The sequence below is a fragment of the Oryctolagus cuniculus genome, chromosome 5 (genome assembly GCF_051225735.1).
Source record: "Oryctolagus cuniculus isolate XC-2025 breed Fujian yellow rabbit chromosome 5, ASM5122573v1, whole genome shotgun sequence".
NCBI lineage: Eukaryota > Metazoa > Chordata > Mammalia > Lagomorpha > Leporidae > Oryctolagus > Oryctolagus cuniculus.
The window spans coordinates 167,123,027-167,146,855 of NC_142871.1; the positions used below are offsets into that span (position 1 = coordinate 167,123,027).

The following is a 23,829-nucleotide window of genomic DNA, read 5'->3' on the forward strand; positions in this document are numbered from 1 at the left end:
GCTCTACCAGGCTGGCCGTCCGCATTTACCCACGCCGGATCCGGGTGCCCTGCAGGTCTCCACCGTCTATGTGACAGGGACGTGGGGCAGGGGACGGAGGTGGAGGGCACAGGAGAGGCGGATCAGTGTGGGGCCTGCTCAGCACTTACTGTGCATCCACAGAGAAAAGCGGACCCGCGTGGCCGTCCCCCACCTCGGGGGGAGTGTGCTCCACCCCCTCTGTACCTCGGTCAGCCACGTTCTTCTCCCGGCCTCTTGCCTGGCTAGACGCTGCCCATCCTTTGGGTGTCAGCAGGATGTCGCTCCTGGGGGAAGCCATCCTAAGTCTTGCACAGCCCCAGGACTTCTCCCTGAGAGTTAAGGCTGCTCGTGTCTGAGAATGAGCCCGTGGAGCTCGGGAAGGCAGACAGCGTCACAGACGGCAGGCAGGGTCCTGGGTGCCTACCAGAAGCTCACAGACGGCAGCGCATCACGAGATGGGGGACTTTTTTTTTTTTTTTTTTTTTTTTTTACAGGCAGAATGGACAGAGAGAGAGAGAAACAGAGAGAAAGGTCTTCCTTTGCCGTTGGTTCACCCTCCAATGGCCGCCAGAGCCGGCGCGTTGCGGCCGGCGCACGGCGTTGATCCGATGGCAGGAGCCAGGTACTTATCCTGGTCTCCCAAGGACCTGGGCCATCCTCCACTGCACTCCCTGGCCACAGCAGAGAGCTGGCCTGGAAGAGGGGCAACCGGGACAGAATCCGGCGCCCCGACCAGGACTAGAACCCGGTGTGCCGGCGCCACAAGGCGGAGGATTTGCCTAGTGAGCTGCGGCCTTGAGATGGGTGACTTTTAAAAAGGACTACTTTGGAGTGGGCATCTGTCCCCAGAGTGGAGTGTCTGACTTCGAGACCCGGCCACGGGCCCCAATACCAGCTTCCTGCTAAGGCAAATCCCGGGAGGCGGCAGAGACGGCTCAAGCGGTTGGGTCTCTGGCGCCACGTGGGAGACCTGGATTGAGTTTCTGCCTCTCAGCTTCAGCCTCGCCCAGCCCTGGCTCTTCAGACAGCCGAGGAGGAAACCAGTGAACGGGACAGCACCGTGTCTCTCTACTGCACAAATAGTAAAAAAAAAAAAAAAAAAAACCACACTAATAAAAAGTTAAAAATAAAAAAAGGATTACCTAACTGCAAAAATAAAGCACATGTTAAATGGATTATAACACATTCCTTAGAATGTTACATAACTATGCAAATAAATTTTCAAAAAGTCTGTAGCAACAGTGTATCTGTACACACACAGAGAGACTAGAGATCTTCAGAGGGTTCACAGAAATATGTACTATGAAAAAAACACATGCATGGATTTCAAAATTTTTGGTACCAGGAAGCCCTTGCTGCTTGCCGTAACATGTGTGAGAAGGATCTAGTCTGAGGCGCTAAGATTAACAGGAGTTTGCAAAACTCCATCAGAGCAACATGCATTTTGCCAGAACAAACATCAGATTTACGGCGAAGTGTGGGTGGAAGAATGGTGAAACGGTGGGTGCTTCACAACAGGTCTATGGGAAACGCCCCAACACGGATGACACGTTTTAGGAAGGGATCGATGCGTGACCATCAGGCCTGCCGCAGCAGATCATCCATGTGAACCCACAGGGAGAAGCACGAGTCTCGTTCACACTCTGATGGAAGATGACCTGTGAAAACAGCAGGAGCGACAGCGAACACCACAGGCATCTCACGGGCCCAACTGACACACTCAGGACTGAAAATTAAAAGGGAGCAGGCCTGCTCTGTGGGAGCCGAAACTGCTGCATCCAGACCAGGGGCAGACAAGAGCAGGGCTTTCCATGGAAATTTTAAACAACGGGGATCAGAGCCTGAAGCAGGGCCGGCGTTGTGGCACAGCGGGCTAAGCCGCCGTCTGCAGCGCCGGTATCCCCTACGGGCACCCATTCGAGTCCCAGCTGTTCCACTTCCGATCCAGCTCCTGTGGGTGCAGCTGGGGAAAAGTGGGAGACATCCCAAGTACCTGGGCCCCTGTACCTACAGGGGAGACCTGGAAGAAGCTCCTGGCTTCAGTCTGGCCCAGGCCCGGCCACTGCAGCCATTTGGTGGAGTGAACCAGAGGATGGAAGATCTGTCTTTCCCTCTCTCTCTCTCTCTGTAACTCCACCTTTCAAATAAATAAATCTTAAATTAAAAAAAAAAAAAAAGAGAGAGAGCCTGAAATATCCTTCCTGAGAGTCGTAAGAGGACATGAAAGTGGCTTTATCGGTACAATCCTGAGACCAAAGCACGGCCAAAGCACTGGCTACCAGGATGCATTAGTGATCCAGTGGAAGTAAAAGGGACACGCAAGAGCAAAATTCACGGCAACAGCGCTCAGGGCTGCTCGAGGCGTCTGCTCAGGACCGGCAGGGTCTGAGCTCTCCACAGCTCCCGCAGAAGTACCCCGGGGAGGCCTCACCAGAGTCCTGCTCCTGCCCCTGCCTCTCTCTCTCAAGGGCGACTCCCCAAGGCTTTGAGGCAAACCAGCAGGCACCCACCTGGCACTGATTTAATTCAACTGACTCCTTTTTGCTTCCTGATCTTGAAACTGCCTTGAAAGGGCACACATTTTTCTTCTGTTAATAGTGGACATAAGGGGCCCCACACTGTGGCACAGTGGGCTAAGCCTCTGCCTGAGGCACAGACATCCCCTGTGGGCACTGGTTCTAGTCTGGGGTCTGCTCTTCCGATCCCGCTCTCTGCTGTGGCCTGGGAAAGCAGTGGAAGATGGCTCAAGTCCTTGGACTCCTGCACCCGCGTGGGAGACCCGGAAGAAGCTCCCGGCTCCTGGCTTCAGATCAGCCCAGCTTCAGCCGTTGGGGCCATTTGGGGAGTGAACCATCGCATGGAAAACCTTTCTCTCTGTCTCTCCCTCTCACTGTCTGTAACTCTACCTCTCAAATAAATAAAATCTAAAATAAATAAATAAATCATAGACAAAAGCCCATACTGACCTGTATACTCCTAGGACTTTCAGTTCTTCAAGGACGGACTAAATGGTAAATGTCATCACTTACCAAAGTTATTTTGAACTTGATGAGAAAGTCTAGGGGAGGCATGTGGCTTTCCCATTCTGTGTCTGAGCACCTGTTCAAGTCCTGGCTACTCTGTTTCAATCCAGCTCCCTGCTAACATGCCTGGGAAGGTGCCACCCACAGACGTACAGCAGGGCAGGCTATACATCAAAATATTCATATTGGCCTTTCAGTGGTAGGGTTCATTTTAATTTCTAAATAATCCCCCCCCACACACTTTTTCCTGGTGACCATACATAACAGCAGTGTGATAGAAAACACGGGCTTCCTACCTCATTGCTGCTACTTATCACACCAAAGGCCTGTGTGATAAAACTCTAGTCCCCAAGGTCTTTCGTTCACAGAACTGAAAGAGTAGAAACATAATTCAGCTGGGGTTTTTGAAGGTGGTGCCTTTGGCAGTTGACTAATTGGGTTGGTTTCCTAGGGTGGAGCAATCCTAATGATTAAATCCTCATGGCTTCTAGGAAACCCACGTAAGACAGTCAGGTGATGTTCTATGCACACTCAGGGTTCTGCCAGCAAGAACACCATCACTGAAGATCACACACACACACACACACACACACACCAATGGGGCCTGCCCAATCTTGGTCAGTGAACCTCCAAAATCATGAGCCAAAATAAGTCTGTCTTACCTTCATAAGCAGCTGGTGTAAGGAAACGCGTGCAGACGGGTGCCTCCTCACACAGGGCGTCCAGTGTAAGGAATCAGGGCGCAAAACAGAGAGGAGACAGGAACACAAACTCACAGCCACACCGACTGCATTCAGAGAGGTAAACTCGCAGAGGTCGGCCGACTGCCAGCCTGGACACAGCGGAAGAACACAGGCAGAGGGCTCCAGAGGTGGGTGACCCACTGCGCCGTGCACAGACTGAACACGCGGCACAGGGCCCAGAGGTGGGTGACCCACTGCACCATGCACACACACTGAACACGCGGCACAGGGCCCAGAGGTGGGTGACCCACTGTGCCGTGCACACACACTGAACACACCGCACAGAGCCCAGAGGTGGGTGACCCACTGTGCCGTGCACACAGACTGAACACGCGGCACAGGGCCCAGAGGTGGGTGACCAACTGCACCGTGCACAGACTGAACACGCGGCACAGAGCCCAGAGGTGGGTGACCCACTGTGCCGTGCACACAGACTGAACACGCGGCACAGGGCCCAGCCCCCAGGGGCTGGGGGCAGGGGGCGGCAGGCAGAGGCGAAGTCCTCCACACAGGTCTTTCCAAACCTGGGGAAGAATGCGGGGTTGGCAGTAAAGACAAGAGGGTGCGAGACGGAATGTGAGAACGGCTGTGTCCACTCTGCGCATGCCAGCAGTGGGTCACCCACCTCTGCAGATTTGCTTTCCCTGAATACATCTGGTCTGGCTGCAGATCTGTACCCTGCCTCCTGTCTGTCCTGGGCCCCGTGTGAGGAGGCACCGGTCTGCACTCTTCCTCACAGCCTGTCAGGTTTCACTGTAGTAGTAACAGCTGACTACTGGATCCCCTCTTCCTCGCTAACAGAACTCTGGTTTCGGCCAGGAATCGAACGTGACCACAGCACTGCTCTAAGATTCTGTGATGCTCCAAGATTCTTGATGCTTCGCCCAGATAAACAAGAGCTCTGAGCAAAGAACCAACGAGAAGCAACACCGCAACAGAACTTAATCAAGCATTATCATTTATATCAGCGTATCCCAACTCTGCCATGTGAATTCGACTACCATCACCTCAATGCACAGAATGAAGAAACTCAGATTTGGAACGGAACGAGTCACTTACAAGGGGCAGTTCCTGGAAACCAACTTCTGCCTTTCACTCCGACTTCCAGCGTCAGTTCCCTACCACAGAACGCCTCTCTAGACAGGCAAAGGATAATTCATCTTTAGAAAAATAAATATAAAGACCCAGTCTTACTGCTTTGCTCACCTATATTCGGTGAGTATGCTACAGTCAGAAACATGGAGTACATACAGGCAAAATTTTGAAAACATACACAAAAATATGGTTCACAATCAATATTCTGGGGCCAATGCTGTGGTGTAGTGGGGAAGCCACCCCCTCTACCACTGGCAGCCCATATCAAAGTGCTGATTCCAGGCCTGGCTGCTCCACTCCCAGTTCAGCTCTCTGCTAATGCGCCCGGGAAGACAGCAGACAGTGGCTCAATTGCCTAAGCACCTGCAACCCACCTGGGAGACCCAGATGTTGGTCCAGGCTCCTGGCTTTTATCTGGCCCATCCAAGGCCATGGAGTATCTGGGAAGTGAACCAGCAGAAGACTGATCTCTCTCTCTCTCTCTCTCACCTTCTCTACTTTTCAAATAAATAAACCTTTAAAAAAGACCAATATTCTATAGATTAGCATGGCCAATCATTTCTGACAATGTAATATTCAACCAATCATGAGAAGTTATGCATTTTGCTTCAAATTCCCGGATCACATTGGTGGTATTAACACGTTACGGGTTAATAAGCACCCAACAGGGGCCGGCGCTGTGGTATAGTGGGCTAGGCCTCAGCCTACTGCACCAGCATCGCAAATGGCTGCTCCTCTTCCCATCCAGCTCTCTGCTGTGGCCTGGGAAAGCAGAAGAAGATGGCCCAAGTGTGTGAGTCCCTGGACCCACGTGGGAGACCTGGAAGAAGCTCCTGGCTTCAGAATGGCCCAGCTCCAGCCATTGTGGCCATTTGGGGGATGAACCAGAGGATGGAAGACTTTTCTCTGTTTCTCCCTCTGTGACTCTCTCAAATAAATAAAGTAGAATCTTTTTTTTTTTTTTTTCAAAAAAGCACCAAATAGTAGTAGTCTGCCCAATTTTGAGGTTGATATTAATATTCCAGGAATTTTTCTTACATAGAGAGGAAAATTAAAAGCTGATCATTATTACTGGTTTATCATTAATAATAAATTTTCTGTGTATAGAAAAGCTGCAGCGGGGCCGGCGCTGTGGCTCACTAGGCTAAACCTCTGCCTGCAGCGCCGGCACCCCGGGTTCTAGTCCCGGTTGGGGTGCCGGATTCTGTCCTGGTTGCTCCTCTTCCAGTCCAGCTCTCTGCTGTGCCCCAGGAGTGCAGTGGAGGATGGCCCAAGTGCTTGGGCCCTGTACCCCATGGGAGACCAGGAGAAGCACCTGGCTCCTGGCTTCGGATCAGCGCAGCACAGGCCGTGGCGGCCATTTGGGGAGTGAACCAACGGAAGGAAGACCTTTCTGTCTCTCTCTCTTACTCTAACTCTACCTGTCAATTTTTTAATTAAATGATTTATTTGAAAGGCAGTTAGAGAGAGAGAGGAAGAGAGAGAGAAATCTTCCATCCTCTGGTTCACTCCCCAAATGGCCACACAGCCTGGCCCAGCCCCAAAACCAGGAGCCAGGAGCTTCATCTGGGTCTCCCATGTGAGTGACAGGGACGCAAGCACTGGGCCATCCTCCGCTGCTTTCCCAGGCGCGTTAGCTGGGAGCTGGACTGGAAGTGGAGAAGCCGGGACTTGAACCAGTGTCCGTATGGGATGCCGGCATTGCAGAATGCAGCTTTATTTATTTATTTATTTATTTTAGAATGCAGCTTTAACCCCCTGAGCCACAGCACTGGTCCCCCACACCTGTAATTAACCACAAGTTCCCGGTGGTCACAAAATGCAGACGAGTACACCACCACTCCAAGTTCACCCACAAGTTCCCGGTGGTCACAAAATGCAGACGAGTACACCACCACTCCAAGTTCACACCCGCCTCGACAGCTTCCAGAGTTGAGTCACAAGATTCAGCACCCTCAGCCGAGGCCGGCAGCCTTAGCTGTGTCTGAGACAAACAGGAGCCCCGAGGGCGGGAGGAGCCCCAGAACCGCAGCGCCTCCCCCACCCATCCTCAGGAGGCTTCCTCAAACACTGGGAGTGGGGCGCAGTCTGCGGCTTCCGAACCCCGAGGAGCCCGCGGCACTCCCAGGAAAGCAGTTACCACCGACGCCCGGGAAGTTTTAGCCGGCACACTCCCCTGCCCGGCTGCCGGCAGGACCACAGGGATCATCTTTAAACCCGCTGGGACCCCACGTGCACAAAAGGCCCGGGGCGGACCCCTGCAGCGCCAGCCTCCCTGAGGGCACCAGCCTGCGTCCCAGCTGCTCCACTTCCCATCCAGCTCCCTGCTAACGCACCTGGGAAGCAGTGGAGGACGGCCCAGGGCCCCTGGAGAAGCAGTGGACGGCCCAGTGCCCGGCCCCGGGGAAGTAGTGGAGGACGGCCCAGTGCCCGGGCCCGGGGAAGCGGTGGAGGACGGCCCAGGGCCCCTGGGGAAGCGGTGGAGGACGGCCCAGTGCCCGGGCCCGGGGAAGCGGTGGAGGACAGCCCAGTGCCCGGGCCCGGGGAAGCGGTGGAGGACAGCCCAGGGCCCCTGGAGAAGCAGTGGACAGCCCAGTGCCCGGCCCCGGGGAAGCGGTGGAGGACAGCCCAGGGCCCCTGGAGAAGCAGTGGACGGCCCAGTGCCCGGCCCCGGGGAAGCGGTGGAGGACAGCCCAGGGCCCCAGGGAAGCGGTGGAGGACGGCCCAGTGCCCGGCCCCGGGGAAGTGGTGGAGGACGGCCCAGTGCCCGGCCCCGGGCAAGCAGTGGATGACGGCCCAGGGCCGGCCCCGGGGAAGCAGGGGAAGACGGCCCAGGGCCCCAGGGAAGCGGTGGAGGACGGCCCAGGGCCCGGCCCCAGGGAAGCGGTGGAGGACAGCCCAGTGCCCGGCCCCGGGGAAGTAGTGGAGGACGGCCCAGTGCCCGGGCCCGGGGAAGCGGTGGAGGACGGCCCAGGGCCCGGCCCCGGGGAAGCGGTGGAGGACGGCCCAGTGCCCAGGGCCCCCGGGGAAGCGGTGAAGGATGGCCCAGGGCCCCCGGGGAAGCGGTGGAGGACGGCCCAGTGCCCGGCCCCAGGGAAGCGGTGGAGGACGGCCCAGTGCCCGTCCCCGGGGAAGTAGTGGAGGACGGCCCAGTGCCCGGCCCCGGGGAAGCGGTGGAGGACGGCCCAGTGCCCGGGCCCGGGAAAGCGGTGGAGGACGGCCCAGGGCCCGGGCCCGGGGAAGCGGTGGAGGACGGCCCAGGGCCCGGGCCCCTGCTCCAGCGGGGCAGACCTGGATGAAGCTCCTGGCTTCGGCCTGGCCCAGCCCTGGCTGTTGTGGCCACCTGAGAGTGAAGCAATGAATGGAAGCCCTCTCTCTAACTCTAGCTTTCAAATAAATACATAAATAAATCCATTTACAAAAAAAAAAAAAGCTCAAGACCCTTTCAAAGGGACATTTCCACAGCCCTGTGAGGACGCGCCCTTTTTCCTAAAGGCCCTGCAATAGCGTCTCTAACAGCAGCGGCCAGCGAGCACCACCAGCCCAGCCCTGGAGCCGGCGGGAACGCCCAGTGCGGACCACGCCGGTCAGCACCGACTTCCGGGTCTGCAGGCCCCGCCCCCCCGCCCGAGGCCCCGCCCCTTCCGGGGACCCCGCCGGCGCCGCGGCAGACACGGCCCGGAGCGATTTACTTTCGTTTTCGCGGCGAACTCCCTCCCGAGGCCCGGAGGGGAGAAGCGGCGGGGGCGAGTTAGCGCGCCGCCGCCCCTGCCCCTGCCGCCGCCGCCGCCCCTGCTGCAGCCGCAGCCCCGAGCGGGGCGAGGGCGTCCGGCCCGACGCGGGGCAGCGGGGCCAGCGCTCCGCGGGTGCGCAGTGGCCGCCGCGGCCCGGCCCGCCCGCGCCCCGCGCGCGCCAGCTCACCGCTCCCGGCCCCTTGGCCGCGGGCCCCTCCGCCGCCGCGTCCGGCCGCGCTCCGCTGCCGCGCTCCGGGAGGCCGGTCCGGTGGCCGAGCCGTCCGCGCGCCGAGTGACCGAGCCCGCGGGAGGGCGTGGACTGCGGCTGCCCCCGCCCCCTGCCCCGCCGGGCGGAGGAGGGCGTGCGCGCCGCGCGGGGCCGGGCGCCCGAGGGGAGCCGGAGATCGCGGGGACACGGAGAGCCCGGGGCCCGCGGGGAGCCTGCGTGGGGAGTGGGCGTGCGCGCCGCGCCGGGCGCCCGCGGGGAGCCGGAGATCGCGGGGACACGGAGAGCCCGGGGCCCGCAGGGAGCCTGCGTGGGGAGTGGGCGTGCGCGCCGCGCCGAGCGCCCGAGGGGAGCCGGAGATCGCGGGGACACGGAGAGCCCGGGGCCCGCGGGGAGCCTGCGTGGGGAGTGGGCGTGCGCGCCGCGCCGGGCGCCCGCGGGGAGCCGGAGATCGCGGGAAGCGCTGCGCGGGGAGTGGGCGTGCGCGCGGGGCCGGGCGCCCGAGGGGAGCCGGAGATCGCGGGGACACTGAGAGCCCGGGGCCGGCAGGGAGCCTGCGTGGGGAGTGGGCGTGCGCGCGGGGCCGGGCGCCCGAGGGGAGCCGGAGATCGCGGGGACACGGAGAGCCCGGGGCCCGCAGGGAGCCTGCGCGGGGAGTGGGCGTGCGCGCCGCGCGGGGCCGGGCGCCCGAGGGGAGCCGGAGATCGCGGGGACACGGAGAGCCCGGGGCCCGCGGGGAGCCTGCGTGGGGAGTGGGCGTGCGCGCGGGGCCGGGCGCCCGAGGGGAGCCGGAGATCGCGGGGACACGGAGAGCCCGGGGCCCGCGGGAAGCGCTGCGTGGGGAGTGGGCGTGCGCGCCGCGCCGGGCGCCCGCGGGTCCTGGCTCCCGGGTTCGAGAGGAGCCCGGAGGCCCGGAGATCGCGAGGACACGGAGACCGCCGGGGCCTGCGCGGGGAGTGGGCGTGCGGCCCGGCGCCCACGCTGGCCCGGCCGGAGGAAGCGTGCTGGGTCCTCCGTGGCCCTCCCCAGGGGGAAGCACCTGCTGTCGGTGTCTACTGAAGCGAGGTGCGCTGTTACCTGCACACGCTTGCGGCCTGTAGGAAGATGTATACGGCGTGTGCGCATCGGGAACGTGAGCAGAGGATCAGAGAATGCCCGGGAGAGGCGGTTGCGGACTGCTACCTGGTAGGCAGATAACGGGAAAACGCGGCAGGAAGAGAGCGGGCAGAGGTCCGCGGAGGCGGCGCCGCAGATGGGCGCGTGCAGAGAGGCTTAGCCGCCTAAGCCACCAGGGGCTTGCATACTGACCCTGCTACTGTTTCGCGCCTAGTGGGGTGACTCGAACCTAAAACACTGATATAAACAGTTGCTGGTGAGGTGGTGGAGCAACAGGAACTCTTGATTTAATCCTGGTGGGAATGCAAATTTGTCAAAAAAGAATTTGGTCAATTTCTTACCAAAGTTACAGTTTTTCCATACAGGGTGGCGGTTTTACACCTTGGTATTTGTGAATCGAAAGCTTAAGTCCATACACCTGTGTATGATTTTGGATCACAGCTTTGTTCGCGATTGCCGAGACTTGTAAGGCAACCCAGGAATCCTTCATGGGCGAATGTTAGAAACAACAGAAACCTGTGGTGCATCCCTGCACAGCACTGCGAAGAAGCGAGGGGCGCGTTGTGGGTGGCAGGCAAGCTGCTGCCTGCAGTGCCGCCATCCTGTACGGACGCCGGTTCGTGTCCCAGCTGCTCCACTTCCGAGCCAGTTCCCTGCTGATGGCCTGAATGTGTGAACCCCTGCTACCCACAAGGGAGACCATCAAGAAGCTCCTGGCTCCTGGCTTCATCTGGCCCCACCCTAGCCACTGCTGCCATCTGAGGAGTGGACCAGGGGATGGAAGACCTCTGTGTCTTCTCTAACTTTCAAATCTTAAAAAAAAATTGAGTTGTCACAAAAAGACACGAAGGCTTCAGGCATCCCCAGGGCTCTTCCAGTGTATCCTGTTTGGATAAGGGTTGCCTGTGGTATTGGTCATTGGTATCTTCTGCTTTGTCAGTCTTTCTACAGATTTATCCACTTCAATGATCATTTCAAAACATCAACTTTATTTTCTGTTAAGTTATTTGACTTCTACTCATATATATATATATTTGACAGGCAGAGTGGACAGTGAGAGAGAGACAGAAAGGTCTTCCTTCGCCATTGGTTCACCCTCCAGTGGTCGCTGCGGCCTGCACATTGCGGCCAGCGCACCGTGCTGATCCGAAGGCAGAGCCAGGTACTTATCCTGGTCTCCCATGGGGTGCAGGGCCCAAGCACTTGGGCCATCCTCCACTGCACTCCCTGGCCACAGCAGAGAGCTGGACTGGAAGAGGGGCAACCGGGACAGAATCCGGCGCCCTGACCAGGACTAGAACCTGGTGTGCTGGCACCGCAGGTGGAGGATTAGCCTAGTGAGCCGTGGCACTGGCCTGACTTCTACTCCTATTTTTATTATTTTCCTTCTGGTTGTATTGGGTATGTTTTGTTCTCTTTTTTTAAAGATTTATTTACTTGAAAGTCATAGTATAGAGAGTGGGAGTTTGTGGGGGTGGAGGTAACAGAGAGAGAGGTCTTCCATCCATTCTCCTGAAGCCAGGAGCCAGGAACCTCTTCCAGGTCTCCCATGTGGATGCAGGGGCCCAAGCACTGGGCCATCTTCTGCTGCTTTCCCAGGTGTATTAGCACGGAGCTGGACTAGAAATGACGCAGCCAGGACACGAACTGGCACCCATGTGGGATGCCAGGCATCACAGGCAGCAGCTTAACTACAGCCTGTTGAGATTTTCCCAGTTCTCTGGTTGCCAAGTAATGTGGGGTTGGGTTATGTATGTTTGGGATATTCTGAAATATTGAGCTTTAATTCTATAGGAATGCCATTTTTGTTTTAGCAAGATATCACCCTGGTAGTTGCAAGCCACAAGTTAAAATGGAAGGCCAAGCCGGCGCCGCGGCTCACTAGGCTAATCCTCCGCCTAGCGGCGCCGGCACACCGGGTTCTAGTCCCGGTCGGGGCGCCGGATTCTGTCCCGGTTGCCCCTCTTCCAGGCCAGCTCTCTGCTGTGGCCCGGGTGTGCAGTGGAGGATGGCCCAAGTGCTTGGGCCCTGCACCCCATGGGAGACCAGGAAAAGCACCTGGCTCCTGGCTCCTGCCATCGGATCAGCGCGGTGCGCTGGCCGCAGCGGCCATTGGAGGGTGAACCAACAGCAAAAGGAAGACCTTTCCCTCTGTCTCTCTCTCTCACTGTCCACTCTGCCTGTCAAAAAAAAAAAAAAAAAATTAAATTAAAAAAAAAAAAAATGGAAGGCCAGTGGACACTTTTCTCAGAGCCTCTGTGGTGCCGTTCAGACCTGTCTCGTGTGAGCAGCCCAGTGGGCAGTCTGTAATCGGAGCAGTAAGCTCACCTTGGTGTTGAGTCGAACGTCTCTGATAACGCCGCCTGGGTTCAGAGCCACATGTGGGTGATCCAGCGATCAGCCTCGAGTTCCTGACACCGCTGGTCTCCCTGTGGTCCCCTCAGGACTTCTGGTTCTAGGGGGCTTCTATTCACACTGCAGACAGAAAGCCAGGGCTTTACTTGCCTGCTGCGCCCAGTGCTGCAAGTGCGCCTCTGTCCAGAGCCAGGTGGTGAAAGAGGGGCGTGCACTGGGCCTTGGCCCCGACTCCACGGTGGCCGCAGAGTCCCTGATCGGATGGCACAGCTCTCTTCTTCGGAGTCTGGCTGTCGCAGGCTCCGTTTGTTGCCACCGCAGGGTTCTTACACACTTGAGTGTGCAAGAAAAGAAAAAAACGGAGGATGTCACACTCCGCTTGAATATTAGGAATTCCGTTCAAGGCAGAACTAGGGGGCTTCTCCTAGAGTTGTTTCTCCTTGAGAATTTTTGGCTGCGATTTCAGGCTGAGGGATACTACAGGAAACGGGGGTGCACACACTGCCAGGCTGGCTGTACCTGGATTCTGGGCTTGCAAGATCTTCCTGCTGATACTTGCTTTTCAGATCCCTGAAGCAGCTGCTCTCAGCACCTACTAGGGCTTCCAGGCGGCACTCAGTGGAGAGACAGGATGGAGCAGGCTCCTCCATCTCATCCAGGGCCAGAATCAGGACTTGGTTTTTATTCCCGTCAAACAAAACACAATCTCAGATCCAGACAATCGTGGTGGTGAGTGCCGCCAAACATTCAGGGAACAAAAGATCTGACTCTTAATCCAGAGAATAAAGAAAAGAGATCCCCCTCCCAGCTCTGTGCTAAAATCCGACAAGGACCGGAGGAGAAAATGACGGGCGAATCTGACTCATCAGCACCAGTGTAAACTTTGTAACCCAACTACTAGCAAACAGAAATAGGACAAGATAGCATAACCAAAGTGAGTTTCCCCGGGGCATCGGAACACGCTTCCAAACATTCGATGACATTCAGCAGCCATTCGTCACGCTAAGGGGGAACCCTTAAACACTTCCGCGTAGAAGCCAGATGAGGGCACCTGTCACCCCTGCACAGAAGGTTCTAAAGCCACAGCCCCAGGGCTGAGGTCACAGGGTCCCTCTGGGGAGGTGCAAAGCTGCGCTGCCACGCGGAGCGCTGAGAGCTCTAGTGCCCGCCCTGTGGCCTGTAGGACGGACAGGGAGCAGCAGAGGGGGGTCTCCCACTAGGGAGGGAAGCAGGGATGGTGGCAGGAGGAGGACGGAATTCCCTGCCTTGGTTTTCTGAAAACAGAGACTGAGCAGAGTGTGCGTCCTGTGCTGGTATATGAATATCTACTTACGTATCTAACAAGAGCAAACAGCAAGACGAAGGAGAATTTTATCACACTAGGAACCGTGTGTCTCCCGTTCCTCTAGTCGCACGCCCCTGACTAGTGCCTGCACTATTTTGGGGAAAGCCAAACTACCACGGTTTCGGCTTCTCTGCAGCTTCCTCCTGGGCACGCGGAGAACAGCTGGAGCTGTGTGCCTGGGCTCCTCGGGGCAGAGTCCGGAGCCCCACAGCCTGCAGGGGTGAGTCCACTTACCCTCCAGGAAGAGCAGACACGCTCTGCGCCCTGGGAAGCAGCGTGTCGCCAGGCTCCGGTCCCTTTGTAGTGCAGGCTTCGTGTGCAGGTGTTCATGGTGTGTCCTTTAGATGCAGTCCTGGGACTCGGGAGCGGGAGGAGCAACACGAAAGGATATCAACCAGGGACTGCTCCGCCGCGAGGAGCAACACTTGTTTCTCACCCGGAAGTCTTGTTCTGCCGGTATCCATGAAATAGGATGGAATAGGCTAAATGAGGCTCATGAAAGCGGCAATCCTAGAACCCGCCTGGCCTGACAGTTGTGTAGTCCTATTTTGCTTACATGCAACAGTTTCTTTCTTTCCTTCCTTCTTTCTTCCTTCCTTCCTTCCTTCCTTCCTTCCTTCCTTCCTTCCTTCCTTCCTTCCTTCCTTCCTCTCTCTCTCTCTCTTGCTTTCTTTCTTTCTTTCATGATTTATTCATTTGAAAGTCAGAGTTACTCAAAGAAAGGAGAAGCAGAGGCAGAGAGAGGTCTTCCATCCACTGGTTCACTCCCTGAATTGGCCACAACAGCCGGGAGCTGTGCCGATCCGAAGCCAGGAGCCTGGAACTTCTTCCGGGCCTCCCTTGGGTGCAGGGGCCCAAGCACTTGGGCCATCTCCTACTGCTTTCCTAGGCCATAGCAGAGAGCTGGGTCAGAAGTGGAGCAGCTGGCACTAGAACTGGCGCCCATATGGAATACCGGTGCTTCAGGCCAGGGCATTAACCCACTGCGCCACAGCGCTGGCCCCACATGCAACACTTTCTACGACAGCGTTTTATATGGCACACATAACACCACACTTTTTCCTATTGAGTTTATAGCATTTTCAATCAAAGGGACATATTGGACTTAGTCAAACCCATATTTAGGATTCTTCATTTTAAAAAAATCTATAATTTGGTGATTTTTGAAAATAACTCCCTTAGGATAAAATCTCAAGAATGAGGCTAAAGTAGTAAGTGTATGTGACAAGTTTTCTTCATAAATTATGTCTTTACTTTCTGGAAGAAAAAACAAAAGTCATAGTAGTAGTGGAAAAGATGGCTCCGTGATCATATCTGTGACGAAAAATCATTGTAAGTGGAGACTAGGCCCAGGCTGTATCCTGGGGATGTGAATCCAGATGGCGTCAGGGTAGCCTGTGAAGACGGGGGAAGATTGCATGAGCTGTGTAAACACTAGCTCATGGAAGTTCATTACCATGTGGGTCCATTGTTTATCAAGAGCATTTTTACACACCGTTAAATGGTAGCAGTCGAAGCCATGTAGAAAGTTAAGCCGCAGAGGTTTCATACAGACTCACCAACTGCAGTACAGAATGACTAAGTTACAAGGAAGCTTCGAAGACACCCACCCCAGGAGGGCAAGCGTGGAGGCTACTGGAGATGGTTTGCTCCTGCTGGAGCTGGTCTGAAGTGGCCAGGCAAGCAGCAGGGGAGTACAGGTGTGCAAGGACTGTCCAGGCCGGAGGGGACAGACGCCAAGGCAGCGTGGCACGGACAGGGTGTGGTGGCTGTGCAGACCCCCCCACGCTGAACTTCGGCTCACTCTAGAGGAGACATGGATAAAGGTCCATGAACACCCAGGGAGTGTCCAGTGTGGCGTGGTTGGGTCCTCACGACACCTCCACTGCTTTTCTCGTTCATGATGCAAACGCAGCAGCGAAACTCGTCTGGGAGCCGAGGGCCTCACACCACGCAAGTGTCCTGAGCTCCACCTGAAGCCTCCACTCCCCGCCAGCGTCACAGAAGTAGGAAAGCCTGGGTTAGACGCTGCCCCTTGCATGTCGGCCAATGCCAGTTTACTAGAAACCCACTCCTGAGCGTGAGGACAAAGTTCACAGAACGCAGGGCTTTTCCCGTAAAGATCTCTGCAGTTTCCTGATCCCGCCTGGGGCAGGGCCCGGGACGCGGATGTGCAGTGGAGAAGGGGGTTTCCCGTGGGCAGCAAAGCCTAGGTCCTCACTTCCCCCAGGGGAGCAGCTCAGAACCACCGGCCGGCGGCTTCCTGCTAGACACGGGTTCCTCCCAGGAGGAGGCCTCTCTCCCACCTGGGGCCAGCCTGCCGGAAGTGGTTCCAACACAGCTGCCCACCACTGTTTCCAACACAGCTGTGTTTCAGCCGCGATGCACAGAGCTGTCACCCAGCCCTGGATGGTGAGTACAGAGCAGAAACCACACCGAGAAGGGCTTGTCCTGGACCCCGTCACGATGGATTCGGTCCGTCAGTTCTCACACGGCTGCACTAGGAGGCACTGTGGACTCTCCATCAAACTTACAGAGAAAGGGAGAGAGAGAGAGAGAGAGCGCGAGAGAGATTAGGGCAGAATACGTTATCATTTCCCAAGTCTGATTGTTTTTATGCTCAGAATCAACTCTCTTTTCGAAAAAAATATTTTATTCATTCATTTGAATGCTAAAGAGAAAGAAAGAGAGAGAGAGAATCTCCTATCCACTGATTCATTCCCCAAAGGCTAGCAACAGCCAGGCCAAAGCCAAGAGCCAGGAGCTCAATCCGAGTGTCTCGCATGGGTGGCAGGGACCCAGCTACTTGGGCCATCGCCTGCTGCCTCCCCAGGTGCTCGCTGAGGAAGCTGGCGGTCAGAGCAGGGCTGGGACTTGACCTCAGGCACTCAGGGTGCGTGAGCATCCCAAGTGGCGGCGTAACTGTGACCCGAGAACCAGCTCTCACAGTCCATCGTTGAACACCCAGGGGTGGCTGCGTTGTTCCGAGGTGGGGGGAGGTTCGGGTGCCAGGACACAAACGGTTTTGAGAGAGAAACTCACGGCTTTAACAGGTGCAGAGGCCACAGGATGTAACAATAGTCTCTCCTGGGCCCAGCGGATGTGGGTGTCCTCTCTGGCCCCTGTCCCAGGGTGGGTGAAATCAGGGCTCATTTATCCTGGAAAAGGTAGCAGTTGGAAGAGGAGCAAAAGAGATTTTTTTAAAGAATTACAAAAAATTTGTTTAAATTTGTTTAAGAGGGAGAGTGACAGAGAGAGCTTCCATCGGTCCTTCACCTCCTAGATGGTCACAACAGCTGGGCTGGGCTGGGCTGGGCAGCAGGAACTCAATCCAGGCCTCGTGTGGGTGGCAGCACCCAATGCCTTGAGCCGTGACCACTGGCCCTGCCCCACCCAGGATCTGCATTGGCAGGAAGCTGGAGTCAGAGCCAGAGCAGACGTGGATAATAAGCCAGGAGGACCAACTCCAGTCACTGAACAGAAACGCTGTCACCGCAGGAATAAGTCAGGGGTGGAAGGAGAAACAAAATCCCTGCCACTCGTTGTCATTTCTGGTGTACGTGCCTGTGTCCTTCCTAGTTTAACATCATTTATAGGGCCCGTGCTGAGGTATGGAGGGTAAAGCTGCCACCTGCAGTGCCGGCATCCCACATGGGCGCCAGTTCAAGTCCCAGCTGCTCCACTTCCAATCCGGCTCTCTGCTGTGGCCTGGGAAAGCAGTGGAAGATGCCCAAGTCCTTGGGCCCCTGCACCTGTGTGGGAGACCTGGAAGAAGCTCCTGGCTTCTGGCTTCAGTTCAGCTCAGCTCCAGCTGTTGTGGCCATTGGGGAGTGAACCAGCAGATGGAAAACACATTCTCTCTCTCTCCCTCTCTCCCTCTCTCTCCCTTTCTCCCTCTCTCTCCCTCTCTCTCCCTCTCTCTCCCTCTCTCTCCCTCTCTCTCCCCCTCTCTCCCTCTCCTCCCTCTCTCTCCCTCTCTCTCCCTCTCTCTCCCTCTCTCTGCCACTCTGTCACTCTGCCTTTCAAATAAATACAAAAATCTTTTTAAAAAATACTTCATTTAGAATGTGGTCAGTGTTTTTCCTCTTTATGTATACTTGTTGAATAAACACTTGTTGAATGATAACACAGAAAAATAAATAAATAAACAATGAATGTATCTGGAAGAGTGGAAGTCTACCAGGTGGAAGAATCTGGGAAATCTAAAGTTCATGAAGCTCCTTAATAAACCCAGTAAGCCCACCTTTCTCCTGCGCACACCCCTGACGAGCCTGCTACAGGCATTAGCCATCGTTACCATCAGTGTTGAGCTAACAACAAGCTAGCATTCTGGGCTAGGGCGGGAGGCACACAGACGCATCCACCGGCTCATCCCCATCCCCGAGTTAGAGGAGGACACAGAGTCCTTAACCAGCCTGAGTGCCGTCCTGAAGCCGAGGCTCAGTCCAGAGTCAGCCACCAGAGGGAGGCAAGTGCACACTCCAGCACCAGCCGTGCCCAGTACTGTGCAGCAGCTGGGTCAGGCCCATTAGCTCCCTGAGGGTCAGTCTAGAGTCCACAGCGCCCCCAGGAGCCCACCTGCCTTCCTTCGGGCTCCCACACACAGCGTCCAGGGTACCGGGCTGTAGAGCGTGGAGCAGTGGCCTTGCTGACTCAGATCTGGCCAAGGCGTGTGTTTGGAAGCGATACCTTGAGAAGGAGGACTCCCTGTGCCACTGATCGATTTTGTTTTCTTACAAAGAGGAGAATGTGCACTCATCAGAAAAACCACGAAGGTCTCCCTTAAGTTCTAGAATCTTCTAGGCACGAGGCTGGTTTGCAGCCTTGGTGGCCTTGCACATTCCGTCTCGGCAATGCCAGGTACAAGAGCGCCCGCACTGAGAGCCGTGGAAGCCGCAGTGTGGGCACCGCGTGAGCCATCGCACTGGACCAAGGGCCTGGGCACTCAGCAGCCAACCAAGACCCTGGAGTCCTGACTACAGCCATCTCGTTGCCTGCACAGAATGGATTTTGAGCACCATTTCTTGATGTACTTCCTAGGAATACGTGTGGTGCCAGTACTGACCACACTGCAGCCTGAAGTTTAGAAAGCTACATAGTTCTAACAGGAGGAAAAAGGAACCTTAAATACCACTCCCGCAGCTTCCTGAACTGTGGCCTACTCCTGACTTGTATCTCTGGGCAGAGACCTCTTCTTAGACTGAAGAACCCTGGGCTGCAGAGAGAAGCTGGGGAGAGTGTGCCACACCTCAGCAGGCTCACCCCACACACGGTGGGCAGCCCGGCCACGTCAGAATTCACGCCCCTCATCAGGGACACAGGGGCCCTGCCTCTTCAACTCTGCGTGAGCTCATGAGGTGTGAGTGTGTCCAAGACCACGCAGCTTCCAGGCTGTTTCCGAGGACAGGATGCGCGTGCTAAACTAGAGGGAACAGGTGGGTGAAAAGCACCAAAGGACAGGGATCCGTGTTGGAAGAAGGGGCTACCTGCTCAGCCAGTGACGTCTGTCCAATCAACTTGGGAAAATTCAGCCACAGTCACTTTCAACCAATAACCAACACACAAGGCAACAATGCAGGTAGTTAATGGATACAGCAGGTAGCACCAAGGAGGGTGGACAGATTAGCTCCACCTGGACAGGTCAGGAAGACTTCCCGGACAGGATATCCTGGAAGTGGACTTCGAGGGGTACACAGGATTTTCCAGGCAGAAGAGACTGAAGATGAGAAGGAACGAGGTCATTGTAGAGAGAAAGCATTCAGCTGACTCAAGAATTCTGTGCCCAAGTGGGAGGCTCATGTGTGCCATGCTTGGGATATTTGTGGCATTCAAGGGAGGCAGGGAGGGTCCACAGGAACCAGACTAGAGGGTAGGTAGGGCCATATCTCCAAAAGGTCCTAATTGCCATGCTAAGAAATTCGGATTCATTCTGGAAGCAGTGGGCAACAACGGAAGGTGTTGGAGCTGGACGGTTAACTTAGAACCTTCGCAGATTTGTGTGTCGGTGAGACCTGTGGGCAGCAATGTAGAGAAGGCCAAGGTTGGAGGTTAGACAACTCGTTAGGAGATGACCATAGAATAACAAAAGCGTTCCAGGCCCCACAGGACCAGCATGGACATCTGGATTCAGGGCGCTGTCACGGGAATGGTCAAACCCACAGGCCTGAGCTCCTTACCAAAGCATGAGCCCCCCCCCCCACCTTGTGTCTTCTGCGCACGCCCCCCGCCCTTGTCGTCTGCCTTCTGCCTCCTCCGCAGGGTGATGCAGCAGTGGGCTCTCAACAGATCCTCAACTTCTCAGCCTCTGGAACTATGGGAAACACTGAGAATCTCTGTCTTTTATAAAGTAGCAGTGTGGGCATTGTGTTACAGCTGCACGCAACGAGCTGAGACACACCTCATCAGGGCTTCCCATTCTAAGGAACACAGCACAGTAACCAGAGTTATTAAAATGCACGGCCAGTCTTTCCTTGTGCTTCCAAACAATGCTGAAGGGAGCACAATTCAAAAGGCAAAGTGACACAGCAGGCCCACGCCCCCTGGGTGGGAACCATTGGAGAGCAGGGTCCTGCCTACCTACCCTGTGGATTCTCACACTCCTCACTCGTGGGCCAGCAGCAGTTGCTTAATGGGTGCTGAGTAGGTGTTTGTCGACTCCCCCTGTGCAGCCCCTCAGCCTGCAAACCCACGGCTCCCCAGCCGTCACTCACTCGCCTGCCCCCCCTCTTGCACGTGGACCCATGCGCACCTGCCTGGCGGAGTCTGCTCCGCTTCCAGACTTGTAGACAGCTCAGGTTCCGTGCTGGAAGAAGAGGCTGGGAACACTGAGGTGTCATGACTCTGTCTCTGTCACATTCGGGACACTCCAGCTGAGAGGTGACAAGGACCTCTCGGGCACTGTTAATGGCAGGAAGGCAAGGCTGGCTAGGACAGGTGGTACTGGAACAGCATCAGCCTACAGACTCGAGGGCTGGAGTGTCACTTGGAGAAAGAGGTGCACTGCTGATTCCACCACGTGCCAAGCAGTGTACTACACTGAGCGCCTTAGCATACTAACGTTCGAAGTCATACACGTAAGCCCGTGAGGTCACTGCTGTTACATTTGAAGTCATACATGTAACCCCGGTGAGGTCACTGTTTCCATTTTTCAGAGAGGGTGGCCATGTGCCTGATGTCACAGAGCTAATAATGTGCACACCTGGACCTCAACTCAAATCTGTACAGCTTCAGGGATCAAAACTGTGACGCTGTATTTTATTTGTCTAAGACTTAAAAATGCTCATTTGTCTTGAAGGAGAAAACTAGAATCTGTCCTAGTGCCAAAATTGTTTTTTTTTAACTTTGCTTTGCCTTCTTTTTCAATCTGTTGTTTGGATGCAAAAGAGAAAGAGAACAGCACTGTTCAAGAGTGAATTTGTGAGAAAAATCTATCAGTGTGATTGCCTCAGTAGAGAGACCTGAAACCTGATATCAGATAACACCGTAGTAATCAATCACAATATTTTGTGCACTTCCTTTTAAGTTAGGAACCAAAAGTTTGTATGCTCCCAAAATTCATATGTTGAAATCCTGACATCCAACATGATACTCTTAGAATGTGAATCCTGGCCAGCACCACGGCTCACTAGGCTAATCCTTTGCCTGTGGCGCCGGTACCCTGGTTCTAGTCCCGGTTGGGGCGTCGGTTCTGTCCCGGTTGCTCCTCTTTCAGGCCAGCTCTCTGCTGTGGCCCGGGAGTGCAGTGGAGGATGGCCCAAGTGCTTGGGACCTGCACCTGCATGGGAGACCAGGAGGAAGCACCTGGCTCCTGGCTTCAGATCGGCGCAGCGCCAGCCATAGCGGCCATTTGGCGGGCAAACCAACGGAAGGAAGACCTTTCTCTCTGTCTAACTCTGCCTGTCAAAAAAATAAAAATAAAAATAAAAAAAAAAAGAATGTGAGTTCTTTGGGCAGTAATCAGACCATGAGGGTGGAGTCCTCATGAATGGGATTAGTGCCCTTATAAAAAGGACCCCAGAGAGACTCCTCTCCCTCTTTCCACTATGAGAAAGACAATGAGGGGGCTGGCATTGTGCTGTAACTGGTAAAGCCACTGCCAGCGATGCGGGCATCCCACATGGGCACTGGTTCGTGTCCCAGCAGCTCCCTGTCCAATCCAGCTCCCTGCTAATGCACCTGGGAAAGGCAGCAGAGGACGGCCCAAGTATCTGGGCCCCTGCACCCATGTGGGAGATGCAGATGCAGCTCCTGGCTCCTGGCTCCTGGCTCCTGGCTTTGGCCTGGCCCAGTACTGGCCATTGTGGTCATCTGGGGAGCGAACCAGCAAATGGAAGATCTCAATCGCGCGCTCTCTCTCTGTCTCTGTCTCTGTCTCTCTGTGTAACTCTGACTTTCAATAAATGAATAAATCTTTTTTTAAAAAAAGAAAGAAATACCATGAGGAACTGTGGTATGGAAGACGGCCCTCACCAGAACCTATCTCCTTGACACTGAACTTTCAGCCTCCGGGGCTATGAGAACACACACACACACACACACACACACACACACTTCTACTGTGTGACAACTCCATAGAACTCTGGGAGAATCTTGAGAAGGGAAAATAGGACCAGTGCAGATTTGGAGGTCAAAGCAGACTGCTGTATTCCAGTGTCATTAAAAAACCATCTCAGGCCCATAAGCCTGGCTGGCAGCTCTCGAGAAGTGGCCCAAGGTGTTCACTGGCCTGCACGTGGACCACTGGTACGAGTGCAGCACACTGGTGTTAAAGGCACCACCAGTTTGTTTCCCCAAACACGCATGTGGAGCTCTTACCGTGCCATTCCGGTCACGGAAGGACAGTTACTGAATTAGGCAAAAGGAGTTCTCTGAATTAGAGATGAAATGTGGCCCAGTAACTCCCCAGTGATGTGACCGCAGCCCTCAGCTGAGTCCACGCATGCATGACACACGCATGATGTGACTGCGGCCTCAGCTGAGTCCACGCGTGCAGGGCACACACATGATGTGACAGCAGCCCTCAGCTGAGTCCACGCATGCATGGCACACGCATGATGTGACTGCGGCCTCAGCTGAGTCCACGCATGCATGGCACACGCATGATGTGACTGCAGCCTCAGCTGAGTCCACGCGTGCAGGGCACACACATGATGTGACGGCAGCCCTCAGCTGAGTCCACGCATGCATGGCACACGCATGATGTGACTGCGGCCTCAGCTGAGTCCACGCGTGCAGGGCACACGCATGATGTGACGGCAGCCCTCAGCTGAGTCCACGCGTGCAGGGCACACACATGATGTGACTGCAGCCTCAGCTGAGTCCACGCGTGCAGGGCACACATGTGATGTGCCCTCACAGCCTCAGCCGAGTCCACGCGTGCAGAGCACACACGTGATGTGCCCTCACAGCCTCAGCCGAGTCCATGCGTGCAGAGCACACGCATGATGTGACCGCTGTGGGGAGCAACTGGGAGCAACTCAGACTAGACTAAGTTACTGGAATTAAGACTTATTCTATGCATCTGCTCTCCCACAATATGGCGCTGAGAAGGGAGAAACAGCTTCTACACAGCTGCCTCCAGTTCAGCCAATAAACTGTGGGACCTGCTCCTGATGGGAGGAGAGCAGCGTACTCGGCGTGTGGGTAGCAGAGTTGGGATTAGTGGAAGAGGACTATAAAGGAGGAGACAGACAACATGCACCGGGAACATCTATCTGAAGGAACACCTGTGCAGCCCCCGAGAGAGCCAGCCGGCGGTGTGCCGCTCCCCTGCGGAAGTGGGGAAAGTGGCCAGGGGGAACCGCCCTTCCACGGAGGTGGAAGGGTCGGTAGCCAACCCGGGAAGAACCAGCAGCAAACCCGGGGAGGGCCGAGCAGACAGAAGAACAACGCAGGGTCCTGTGTCGTTCCTCCACGAAGACGGGGAGCGACAACCGCGGCCCTCAGCTGAGTCCACGAGTGCAGGGCACACACATGATGTGACAGCAGCCCTCAGCTGAGTCCACGCATGCATGGCACACGCATGATGTGACGGCAGCCCTCAGCTGAGTCCACGCATGCATGGCACATGCATGATGTGACTGCGGCCTCAGCTGAGTCCACGCGTGCAGGGCACACACATGATGTGACAGCAGCCCTCAGCTGAGTCCACGCGTGCAGGGCACACGCATGA

The 23,829-nt window shown here is 55.9% G+C and overlaps 1 protein-coding gene across 3 annotated transcripts in view; it reads right to left on the bottom strand.

The window, feature by feature from the left end:
• RIPK1 (receptor interacting serine/threonine kinase 1) overlaps positions 1-8,950 on the bottom strand; it is a 51,821-nt gene extending 42,871 nt beyond the window's left edge. The window contains exons 1-2 of one of the 3 annotated variants that reach the window (XM_089333463.1): positions 8,804-8,922; positions 4,847-4,923 (exon numbers count right to left, since the gene is read on the bottom strand). The gene's annotated coding sequence lies outside the window, so the exon portion shown is untranslated. Of the gene's footprint in view, positions 1-4,846; positions 4,924-8,803 lie in introns of all 3 variants that reach the window. The other 2 variants (XR_016234364.1, XM_089333462.1) reach the window with 2 other exon arrangements.
• Positions 8,951-23,829: the final 14,879 nt, after the last annotated feature.